At 37.8% G+C, this 13,079-nt stretch overlaps 1 protein-coding gene across 1 annotated transcript in view; it reads right to left on the reverse strand.

Moving 5' to 3' along the window:
- The window catches only part of LOC102879384 (zinc finger protein 569), a 40,679-nt gene extending 33,641 nt beyond the window's left edge, over positions 1–7,038 (reverse strand). The window contains 1 exon segment of the mRNA XM_015600564.2: positions 6,979–7,038. The gene's annotated coding sequence lies outside the window, so the exon portion shown is untranslated.
- Positions 7,039–13,079: the final 6,041 nt, after the last annotated feature.

Below are 13,079 nucleotides of genomic sequence, written 5' to 3' on the forward strand. Positions count from 1 at the left end.
AAGAAGGCTAATTAGGAAATATGTTAACCTTAATTGGGATATCTCTCTATCTGGATCTACCATACTCCTATATCCCATGAGCTTACCCAATTTGTGGCATTTATCATTCTGCAATAGAATTTGTTCATTTGTCTGTCTCCCTAGGACTGTGAACCACTTATGGCAAGGACTGCTTATGTGGCTTCTTCATGGCCTACAACAGTAACCTGAATATAAAGGGTACAGCAGAGGTTTAGTCAAAGAATTTAAAATAACTATGATTAATATGTTGAGGGCACTAATGGAAAAATTAGGAGACTAACTGGGTAATATAATCAGAGAAATAGAAACTATAAGAAAAAATCAAGAGAAATGCTAGCAATAAAAAATGCATTAACAGAAATGAAGAATGCCCTCGATGGGCTCATTGGTAGAGTCAACATAGTTGAGGAAACAATCAGTGAACTTGGAGATAGATCAACAGTAACCAAACTGAAATGCAAAAAGAAAAAAGAACAAAAAGCAAAACAGAAGAGAATATCTAAAGTAGGGGACAATATGAGAAGATATAACATATCTGTAACTGAAATACCAAAAGGAGAACAAAGCAAGACCAGAAGAAATATTTTAAGTAATAATGGCTATGAATCTTCCAAATTAATGACAGACATCAGATCACACATCCAGGATGCTCAGAGAACACCAAGCAGAATAAATATCAAAAAAAAACACATGTAGGATATCATACTCAAACTGAAGGAAACCAAAAAAAGAGAAAAATAACACCTTATCTATGAGCAAAAAGGATAATTACAGCAAAATTCTCATCAGAAACCATATAAACAAGACAAGAATGGAGTGGAAAATTTAAAATGTTAAAAAAAAACAAAAACCCATCAACCTAAAATTCTCCACCCAGGGAAAATTATTCTTCAAAAGTGAAAGAAAAATCGACTTTTTCAAATTAACATAAACTGAGGGAATTTGTCACCAGTAGACTTACCTTGTAAGAAATGTTAAAAGTGAATAAAAATAATATAGGTTGGAAACTTGAATCTTTATAAAGAAAGGTAGAGCATCAAAGGAAGAATAATGAAGGTAAAATAAAATCTGGTTCTTATTCTTAGTTGATCTAAAAGATATTTAAAGCAATAATCGTAACAATGTATTGGGGATTACAGCACACGGGTAAGTGAAATAAATGAAAGCTATGTCGCAAGGGATGGGAAGGAGGAATTGGGAATATTCTGTTAAAAAGTTCCTGTACTATATATGAAGCAGTATAGCATTTTTTGAATGTGAGCTCAGATTAATTAAAAATATATATTGTAAACTCTAAAGCAAGCAACACTAAAAAAATTTTTAAGTATAAATGATATAGTAAAACAAGAGACAAAATGAAATTATATAAAATGCTCAATGAAAACCAGAGAAGTCAAAAAAAGGAGAGAATGAGAAATGAAGAGCAAATGGAACAAATAGAAAAGTTATGATGAAGATGGTTGATATTAACCTAATTATAGGTATACTTCAAAGACATTGAGAGTTCAGTTCCAGACCACCGCAATAACATATTACAATAAAGTGAGTCATAAATGTTTTTGCTGGGTCTTGCCTTCAATTTGTTAAAAACACAGCATCTGTGAAGTGCATTAAAGCAATGTGCAACAAAAGGAGGTATGCATTAACTGCAAATGGTCTAAACACACCAATGAAACAGAGATTGTCAGAGATGAGAAAAACACCAAGACCCACCTATACGTGTTTACGACACACTAAATATAAACTCTCAGATAGGTTAAAAGTAAGGATGGGAGTGACATAAGTGAAAATGGAAAAAGAGGGAACTCCAGTGGTCCATCTCTTCCCAGAAACTGAAAAATCTGGTAAAACCTGTTAAAATCACCATTACAGAAACTCTGGAGGACAACAGTCAAAGGTTACAATAATAAAGTGAATGCTTAACCAGGAGAGATGACTTAAACACAGTAGGAGATCTGTGTGGCATCTTAACTAACCTATTCACGATTCACAAAAGCAACAAAAATTCTAAGGTACCAGGAATAATTCAAACAAAAGCTATGCAAGAGCCTAATCAAGAAACTTCAGTCAATTTACTGAAGGTCGTAAAAGTGGTCCTAAATAAGTATCATGGTTAAAAATAGAAAAGTCAGTATGGTAAAGATGTCAGTTTTTCCCAATAATATTTATAAAATTAATATAATTCCAATCACAATTCCCCAAAGGTTTTTCATTCAACGTGTCAAGCCAATCTTCAAATTTATTTAAAACGAAAGATGAAAAAAGTGAGAGGAGAAAAAAAGACATGAATAGTAAGCTACAATTTATCTAAGAGGAGTGGAGTGAACATACACACAAAAACATATTTGCTTATATAAAAAAAGGAATATAACCTCCCAAAACTAAAAAAATTTAAAAAGTTACTAATAGAAGTAGAGAAGGAACGAGGTGATAGAGATACAATAGAATAAAAACAAGACTTCTCTATGTTTTATGTATTTGTTTTATATATACTTTAATATACTTTGTGTTATACAGTTGACTTTGCAACCATCTAAATGTTTTACATAATTATAAAACAAAATAAAAATAATGTGAAAACAAAAGCTATACCTAAAAATCAAAATCAAAATAAAACAAATGAACCTAATCACACATCATCATGTTTGTGGCATAACCACACAGAGAAATTAGTTCTTGTTACTTTAAAGCACAATAATTAGACTGTAATTTCCTAGAAGGATATATCCTAAAGACAAATAGATCTATAAAAAATGGAAAATTATTTGACCAGGAATATTGTAAATATTGATAATATTACTCTGAAACTATCTTATTTACATATCTTAGAAGAGATGTGTTAAAATACTCAGAGCTATCTTGGAGAGAGAGCCAAAGATGGGAATATTTGAGCTTCAAAAAGAAACTGTGGGGTAGCTCCATAGTGTAGTGGTTAGTACATCTGCTTTACACGCAGAAGGTCCTAGGTTCGCACCCCAGGTGGAGCCACAGACCATACCCTGGGTACACCAGGTCCCCCGAGTGCGCCAGGGGTGCCAGGCCCCGGGGTGTGCCAGGCCCTGAGTGCACAGCACAAGCTTGTGGGAAGAGACGCCCTGCCTTCAGAGATTCAGTTCGTAAGGGGAAAACGGCAACATCCATAGTTCAGGGGTGGAAGTGTGTGTGTGTGGGAGGGGTGGCGGGATTAAAGGGGAAAAATAAATAAATAAAAATAAAAGGATTTATTTTAGGATTAAAAAAAAAAGAAACTAACTGCAATGGTTTGAAACATCAAAATCAAATGTGTTAAGTCTGTGCATATATAAGAGTATTAATAATAATGATAACAATCCATTGGGAGATGCTAGGGAACCAATTCAAAAGCCTAAAAACCTAAAGGAAAGAATCAATTTATCCTGCCTTTCCTGTACGAACTGTACCTCAAGGTAACCACAGTTGATAAAGTAAATTTTTTCTTTAGAAAAACCCCCAGATAGTAAATGAAGAAGGAATGATAGAATTCAAATATCACCATTTTGTAACTGTTACTGAAATATAGCTAATAGTTACCCATGTTTTCTAAAACCAGGATGATGGTAAAAAGAGGAATTGTTCTATTTTAAAAACGTTTGACAACTAAAGGGAAAAATATCTTTCTCTCTCTTCACCTTACTTCCTCTAGTATTTCAACCAAACGATCTTTCAACCCCACCAGGAATTTCCATTCCTTTATTCTACCAATTTTTTACTGTCCCTCACCTTCCTAATCTCATTTTTCTACTACCTGGCCTAAAATTCAGTCAATTAATATAATTAATTCTTGTCAACTTAGACTCCCTTGTCTCTCTCTCACATTATTCCTACTTACTTCATGAAACCAATACTTTGGTTAAATCCAACTCTCTCCCTATCCTGTCTGTGGCTATGACTATGAAGATGAACACTACAAGAGAAAAATTTTAAAACCATGTGGAATAGGCTTACTTTATAGTCATGAATACTAACATCAAGTGAGTCTTCAATGATGCCTGGAAATTACATTTCTCTACTCTAGTCTCTATTCCATTCTCCTAAGTGATTATTTTATTCTTTTCCTCTGTCCTCAAATCCTTAACATTTGCTCTTGCTACTTAAGGACATGCCTACAGTATTTCTCCTCTTTCTCTCCTGCGTCATCGTTTCTCTACTGAATCATTTCAATCAGTATGTAAACAAAGTTATTACATACCTCTTAACTCCATCTACCACTCCATTTCGCTCTTTCCATTTACAAAAAAACTTAAGAGTTTTGTCCATACTGGTATCTCCTATTTTTCTTCTCCAGTTCTCTCTGGCCCCATACTCCAGTGAAACTGCTCTTCAGAGTCACCAGACTTCCATGTTGCTAAATTCAATATTCCTTTCTCAATCATTTTACTTGACCTATCAACAGCATCTGACATGGTCCTCATTAAAACACATTCTTTCCTTGGATTCCAAGATATCGTACTCATCTAGTTTCCTTCTGGAACCATTCTAGCTTGCTCCTTTCAGTCTCTTGTGCTGATTCCTCTTGATTTTCCAGACTTTGTAATGTTGGAGTGACCCAGAGATAAGCCCTCTACTTCTACCTTTTTCTATCTATCCTACCCTCTAAGTGACTTCAGTCTTTTGGCCTTATATATATCATCTATATACAGATAATTCCAAAATGTCTGCCTCCAGATATCTTACTACCAAGTTATTATCTCCACTTGAATGTCTAATGGGTATCTCACACTTCACATAATATATTCTAAACTGAAATCTCACTATCTCCCTAAGTCCAAAGTCAGTTTTTCCTTCTTTCTTTTCCTTTTCAGTTAATGATAACTCTATCTTCAAGTTCCTCAGATGAAAAAATATTATGTTATCTTGTCACAATTACACTCTACATAGCTTTGTCAACAAGCAAATTACAACAGCTCTACTTTTAAAGTATATCCAGTACATGACTATTTCTCATCATTTTTACCACTCTGGTTCACAACATCTTTTCCCTAGATTATCGCAATAGTTTCCTAATTGGTCTCTCTGCTTCTGCCCTTGTCCCCACTCCCTTCCCCCATTCTTCTCCCTGTAGTCCTCTCATCAAAGTTGCCAAAGCAATCATCTTATATTATATGCAGATATCACTCCCATTCTCCAAACTCTCCAATAGCTTCCTATCTTATTCAGAGTAAAAGCCAAGATCATTAATATGGCCATAAGGCCCAGTCTGATCTACCCTCCTTTCCTCCAGTTACCATTCTTCTCTCCTCTCTTCTGTTTGCTCTATTTTAGCCATGCCAGCCTCTTCATTGTGACTGCTGGGGCCTTTATAACTGTTGTTCCCTCTGCCAGGAATAACCTTCCCTCAATTATGTGAGTAACTAGCTCATTTACTTCCTTCATATCCCTGTTATAACCTTTTCAGGATACCTTCCTTAGCTATCCCATCTAAAACTCCTACTCTTACTACTCCTAATTCTATTTATCTTCTTGCTTTATTTTTTCTCAGTATTTTACACTATTTAATGTATATTTAACTCACCTCATTTACTATCTGGCCCACCACAATGTAAGTACCACGATAGCGGGGAATTTGTCTCTTTTGCTCAACTCTATATCCCAAGCATCTAGACTGTTCCTGACACACAGATTGCATTCAGTAAATGGTGAGTGAATGAATGAATCATTAATATATTAAGAACTCTGGAAAAGAAATTTGAAAATAGAGTGATGCTTTAGAAAAATACTTTAGAAAACACATAATTTACAAAACGATTCTAAAATGCTTGACTTCATCGCTTCTCAGCTTTTTGGCTAAGATCAAGTGTAAAATGCTTGACTTCAGTAGTAATCAAACAACTGCAAATTGAAGAAATTATTTTACACCTAGGGGAGTTAACAAAGATTACTAATGTTAATGATATCCATTGCTATCAAGAGTATGAATACAGGCAATATCATAGTATGCGAATAATACTGTAGGTTATTGGAAACTTACAGGAAAATAATTGGATAGATTTAGGGAGCCATTAATAAGTGCGTACATTTTGATCCAAAGGAGCCTGCCCCACCCCCACAACCCCAAAATTAGGAAAGTGCACTATGACATGTGCCAAATAGTTGCTGCTAAACACCATTTTTACTACTGTGGTCCCGAGTAATGGCAAGAAGTTGAAAATCCAGTTAATTACCCATCGACAGGGATAAATGCATTAAATTGTATACTATGAAAAATTTTAAAATGATGACACAGATTTGTAATTAAATGGAAAGATTTTGTTTCTTAAATGACACTGGTAGGTTACAGACGGTATAATGTGACAGCAATTTTAAAGCTATTATGCACATATACAATAATATATAAACTCATTTATACGTATGTATTCACAGAGGGAGGATGAAAAAAATGGTAAGTTAATTTTGACAATGGCTGATAGAATTATGAATAATTCTTGTTTTTGTTTTTTTAGATGTTTTGCGATTTGGGGCGGGGAGCAGGGGGCAAGAATAATTAAGTTGGTATGCACACAAAACAACATTGCTAATACACGAAGATAAAATCTAAAATAAATACTAAATAAAGTGTTTGATTACTGACGTCTCGTATAAAAACATTTTCTATCATAACCGAAGAAATGAAGCACTGTTTCAGTCTCATAAATCACACACACAATCGTACTCTACCTTCCATACGCTGAGTTTCTCAGTCACGATCCCACCAGTCACGCACGCTCGCACGCACGTTCATACTGAAATATAAGAAAAGCAAAGCCATAAAATCTGCTTATATACACAACCCCACGGCCACACTCAGTCACAATTATCTGGCAAACACCGTAACATTACGCCACACTCTCAGTCTTTCACACGCCACTCCCACGGCCTCAGGGAACCACTCGCACCGGCTCAGCCTTGCCCAGCATCCTCCTCCAACAACGCCGGCTGGCGTCCGCAGGCCCCTACTCACACCCATCACAAAGAGTCCCGGACTCGGACCTCGCGGCTTCCCGAGGACTCACCACCGAGCCCGCGGACACAGGCCCCACACATCGACGCCCCTAAGTGGCACAGCGGGTGCGAGCTGAGGTGGGGGTCCGCCGCCTGTGGCTGAGCTCCGCACGAACCCTGGGCCGTTAGGCGCAGGACAACACTTCCCAGAGGCCCCCGCGGCTCACCCCGGCGGGACTGGCCTTCCTGTTTGCGAGTAGTGGGACTAACCAGCCGCGGCGTCCCAGGGCGCTCAGATCTGCCGGGGAGGCTCAGGTGAAGGTTTTACGGAAGCGGCTTCCCTTGAGCCCGGCACTTGGAGTCTGGGAATGGAGCTTGGGGATGAGAAGAATCCGAAAAGGTCTGCAGCTTTCCTGCACCGGACTACATTTCCCAGAGGCCTTCGCAGCCTGAGTCTATTTCTGCAAAAGTCACTTTCTCGATACAGTTGGCTGGAACTTCGGAATCCTGGGGTTATAGTGCCTGGTCCATGAAGGAAACACCGCTCAGTCGGTTTGGTTCCGTCGGGTTAGGGCTCCACCCGGGGCTGGACTACAGCGGGATGAAACTGAGGTGGGGTAGGGGCGGGGAATCAAGCCCGTTGACGGGACGAGACCAGCCAGCCTGAGCTTCGAGCTGGTGGCGGCAGTCAGGAAAGGGAGGAGTTACTTTGTGTGACCGTATGTGGGAGATTTTGGGGTAGGGAGTCTATGAGGTCCAATGACTTTTGAGGTCGTGCGAATTTACGACCATTTGTGCGACCATGGTCGCGTCGTATATCCTTGTGACCGTTTGATTTTGATCCTGCACTTTTGTCAGAGACAGTGTGTGTGCTTGTGTCAATTCTTGTTTCTGATTTTCTGACTGCTTCTGTTACAATATGGAAACTTCTGAGGTTAAGTCAATAAACCAGTCACTAAAATATTAAATGGGAGAAATTATAGAGATTTGTGAGTCTGTATTAATAAAACACCCATGCTTTTTTACACTGTTATATGGACAAAGGCGATACAGGAAATTTGGAAAGACATTGTTGAGGACGGCAAAAACATTGAGCCATCAAATGAAAATTCGTGTCAAGAATCCATAGCCTCAGCCAGAGGAATGAGGGGCATAAGTGGGATACTAGAGAAGTAATCAAGAACAAAAATCTAAGAATCTAGCAAACCTGACTATATGTCACTCCTGCCTTAAAGACCTGATTCTGTTTTCAGCATTTCATATGGGTTGCACTCTGACTTCAGAATAATCAAAAAACAATTGACAATGAAAGTTGAAGACTCAATGGAATAATTTTTCATTAGACACTAAAATGGAGAAAATATCTATGAAAACAGTAAGCCATACTTTTATGCTATGATATGTTGGCAAAGAGGACAAAATGCTGGAGACTACAGCATGCTAAATATTGGAAACATGTAGTCCTTGAAAGTATCAGAGAGGCTTCTGGCTCATAAGCTTACCATGCAGCTATTCGAAACCCAAAGGACTATATCATCTCTAGGATGCAGTAGCAAATAGTCTTCTTTTCACTAGACGATAACGGGCACTGTTTCAGTATGAATCTATGTCTGGGAAGGGACAGGGGACCCCCGTCAAACACTATGTAGAGAGACACATGTCCTCTAAATAAGTTTTGCTTATTTGTCTCATGTGTCTTTACCAACAGTAATTTTTTTTCTGTCTACTATAAGAATTGCTTTTTGCTAATTGTTTGGTTAAAAAAAGAGAAAAGAACAGAGTTGGCTGTTTTATGTCCTTCCAGCTTCCTGATCTCGATTTTTTTTACCGGTGGGTTTGTTTATTTCTCCTTTTATTTCTGTTAAGCTTTGCTTTATATATTTTAAAACTCTCTTATTAGATGACACACATTTAGTGTTCTGATAGTTTCCTGTACTTGACAAGAAATTTTGAAATTTACCCTTTATAATATTGCTCTTTTTCTTGGTCTATTTTGATATTATAGCTTCATCATCCTTTTGGCTAGTGTATGGTTTACCTCTTTCTACCCTTTTACTTTTAATCTTTCTGTTTTATTTTTTTAAAGTGTCTCTTATCAAACAGCATCACTTTAAAAATGACAATCTTACTCTTTAATCTGATATATTTTGTAAATTTACATTTAATATATTTGGATTTTGGTGTACCACCTTAGAATTTCTTTTCTTTTTGGAATAGCTTTTTAAAACATTTAACTATTTATTTTGAAGTAATTCTAGATTTGTGTACAATTTTAAGAAATCTCATGTACCCCTTATCCATTTTCCCCCAATGGTAACATCTTGCAAAACTACAGATAATATCACAACCTGGATATTAACATTGATACAGTCACAATTTAGAATATTTCCATCATCACAAGGATTCTTTATGTTGTTCTTTTATAGCCACACACACTTCCCTCCTCACCCCACTCCCCAACACACTCTATAAGGCCTGGAAACCCTAATCTGTTCTCCATTTCTGTTAATTTTACTTTTCAAGAATATTATGCAAATGGAATCATGCAGTTTATAATTTTGGTATTGGCTTTTTCACTCAGCCAAATTCCCTGACGGTTCATACATGTTGTTATATGTATAAATAATTCATTCCTTTTTATTCCATGTTGTTATATGTATAAATAATTCATTCCTTTTTATTCCATGCCACAGTATGTTTAGTCAGTCACTCATTGAAGAACACATAGGTGGTTTCTAACTTTTAGCTGTTACAACTAAAACAGCTATATACATTCATGTAGTTTTTGTGTGTGTGTGTGAACATAAATTTTAATTTCTTTTGGGTGAACACCTAGGAGAATTTTAGAAGGAATTTGTCAATTTATACCCCACAAAAAATCTATCTGGAATTTTTATTGAGGTTGTGTTGAGTATATAAATCAATTTGGGGAGAACTGACATCTTTTATTATTTTAAATATTTATTTTCCAATTAGAGTTGGCATTGAATATTATATTTGTTTCATGTGGACAACATAGCGATTAGACATTTATATAACTTACAAAATGAGCACCCTGATAAGCTAATACCCATCTGACACCATACATAGATGTTACAATATTATTCACTATATTCTTTATGCTATACTTTACAAACCTATGATTACTTTGTGACTACTGATTTGTGCTTCTTAATCCCTTCCATTTTTTCAACCATCCCCTCAATGCCCCGCCCATCTGGCAATCCTCAAAATGTTCTCCATATCTATGAGTTTGTTTCTGTTTTGTTTATTTTGTCCATTAGATTCCACATTTAAGGGATATCATACAGCATTTATCTTTGTCTGATTTACTCCATTGGCACAGTACCCTAAAGGACCACACATGTTGTTGCAGATGGCAAGATTTCATTCTTTTTTAAACTTTTTTTTTATGGCTGAGTAATATTTCATTGTATATATGTACCATCTCTTCTTTATCCATTCATCCACTGATGGACACTCAGGTTGCCTCCATATCTTGACTATTTAAATAACGCTGCAATGAACATATGGATACACACATCCCTTCAAAGAAGTATTTTGGATTTCTTTGGCTAAATACCCAGAGGTGGAATTTCTGGGTCCTTCTTTGTCTCTTGTTATAGTGCTTGTTTTAAAGTTTATTTTGTCTGGTATAAGTATTGCTACCCCAGATTTTTTTTTTTCATTTTCATTTTCGTGAAATATCTTTACCATCCTTTACTTTCAGTCTGTGTGTGTCTGTAAACCTGAGGTGAGTCTCTTGCAGGCAGCATATGTAAGGGTTTTGTTTTCTTATCCATTCAGCCACAAATGATTGGAGCATTTAATCCATTTGTATTTAAAGTAATTGTTGATAGATACATAGTTATTGCCATTTTATTATTCCTATTTTTTATCTTTTTTTTTCTTCTTAAAGAAATCCTTTTAACATTTCTTGTAATACTGGTTTGGTGTTGATGAACTCCTTTAATCTTTTCTTGTCTGGGAAGCTCTGTATCTGTCATTCAATTCTAAATGATAGCTTTGCTGGGTAGAATAATCTTGGTTGTGGGTTTTTACTTTTCATCACTTTGAGTATTTCATACCACTCTTTTCTGGCCTGCAAAGTTTCTGTTGAGAAATCAGCTGACAGTCTTATGGGAGATCCCTTGTAGGTAAGTAACTGTGTTTTTTGTTTGTTTGTTTTGCTACTTTTAAGATTCTCTCTTTGTCTTTAACCATTGGCATTCTAATTATGATGTGTCTTGATGTAGACCTCTTTGGTTTCACCTTGTTTTGGACTCTCTGTGTTTCTGTGTTTGTATGTCTATTTTCTTTGTCAGATTAGGGAAGTTTTCCATCATTATTTCTTCAAATAGGTTTTCAATTCCTTGCTGTCTTTTCTCTTGGTATCCCTGTGATGTGATTGTTGGTATGCTTGCTATTATCCCGGAAGCCCCTTAAACTATCCTCATTTTTAAAAATTTCTTTTTGTTGTTGCTATTCTGATTAGGCGTTTATGCTACCTTATCTTCCAAATCGCTGATTCGATTCTCTACTTCATCTAATCTACTGTCGATTCCCTCTAATGTATTCTTCATTTCATTTCAGTTATTGTATTCCTCATTTCTGACTGGTTCTTTTTTATGTTTTCTATCTCCATTTTTATGCTTTCTATCTTTTTATTAAAGTTCTCACTGAGTTCCTCTACTCTTCCCCTAAGTTCTTTGAGTATCCTTATAACCAATGTTTTGAATTCTGCATCTGGTAGATTGTTTGTCTCCCTTTTGTTGAGTTCTCTTTCAAATGGAGCTTTAGTCTGTTTTTTCATGTGGGACATGTTTCTTTGTCTCACCATTTTGGCTGCCTCCCTGTGTTTGTTTCCATGTATTAGGTGAGGCTGCTATGTCTCTCAGTCTTAGTACAGTGGCCTTATTTAGTAGGTGTCCTGTGGGGCCCAGTGGTGCAGTCTTCTCTGATCACCTGAGCCGGGTGCTCCAGGTGTGTCCCTCGTATGGGTTATGTGTGCCTTCCTGTTGTAGTTGAGCCTTGGTTGCTGTTTGCTCATCGATGGGGGGGATTGATCCTCAGACTGATTGGTTGTGAGGACTGGCTGATGAGGGGATGATGAAACAAAGCAGGATTCACTTTAGCAGGGCTCTGGTGCCTGTTCAGTCTACCCTTTAGGTATATCATCCTGGATGCTGCTCTAGCTTGGTGGAAGCCAGCCACTGGTGTGCTGGCCCCTGAGCTTTCTGGGAGGAGCTCCACTACAGGCCAAGTTCAGTTGCAGCCTGTGCCCTTTTCGAGGCCACCTGGCAAGAGTCACAAAGCAATCCACAGGTGGCCATCACCCATGCTGGGCTTAGACGTGCCTGGAGAAGCCACACTGAAAAGCAAGGCTGGCTGCCATTAGTGCTGGGCTAGGGGCTGCTCAGGGTGGGTTACGGGGCACACCAAGGCCAGATGCTTCTTATTCGAGTTTCACGAACCTTTCAGAGATTTTAGGAAAGTCCACAGCATGAGCCAAGACAGGCTGTTTGTATGGAAAAGCAACTTGAGGCAGCTTGGCTGTACTTGCAAGTTGTGAGAGATGGGGTTTCAGAGAATCACCAGGGCAGGGTGAGCAGTGTTAGCCAGGTTGTTGGAGACTCAGATGTGACAACCACCTGTATCTGATGCCAGGAGTGGAGAGGGCTCAATAAAGGACTGATGGATTCTGCCAGCACTTCAGTCTGGGAGAAAGCTGCCCCTTTGGCCCTTGCCCTGAAGGAAGACAATTCAGTTCCTCTGTGTATGTCCCTGCTGCTTTTTGAGCTGCTGCCTCAACACTGGAGCTCAGAGCATGTGAATCCAGCAGCGAGTGAATCTATGTGTGGGCCCTTTAAGAGGAATGTCTGTGACTTCTGCAGCCCTCTGTTTCAGCCAAAAGCTCTGGTGCTTTTCACAGCCGGAGGTTGTGGAGACTTTTCTTTCCGGCACTGAAATCCTGGACTGGGAAGCCCAGTGTGGTGCTGAGACCCCTTACTCCTCAGGGGGGACCCACGAAATAGAAATATTCCTCCAGATTTCAAATGCCACACAGGTGTGGAACCAGCCTGTTCTGCTTCTCCACCCCTCCTGTTTTGAGGTGGCCTCTT

Source organism: Pteropus alecto, unplaced genomic scaffold (genome assembly GCF_000325575.1).
Source record: "Pteropus alecto unplaced genomic scaffold, ASM32557v1 scaffold122, whole genome shotgun sequence".
Taxonomy (NCBI): domain Eukaryota; kingdom Metazoa; phylum Chordata; class Mammalia; order Chiroptera; family Pteropodidae; genus Pteropus; species Pteropus alecto.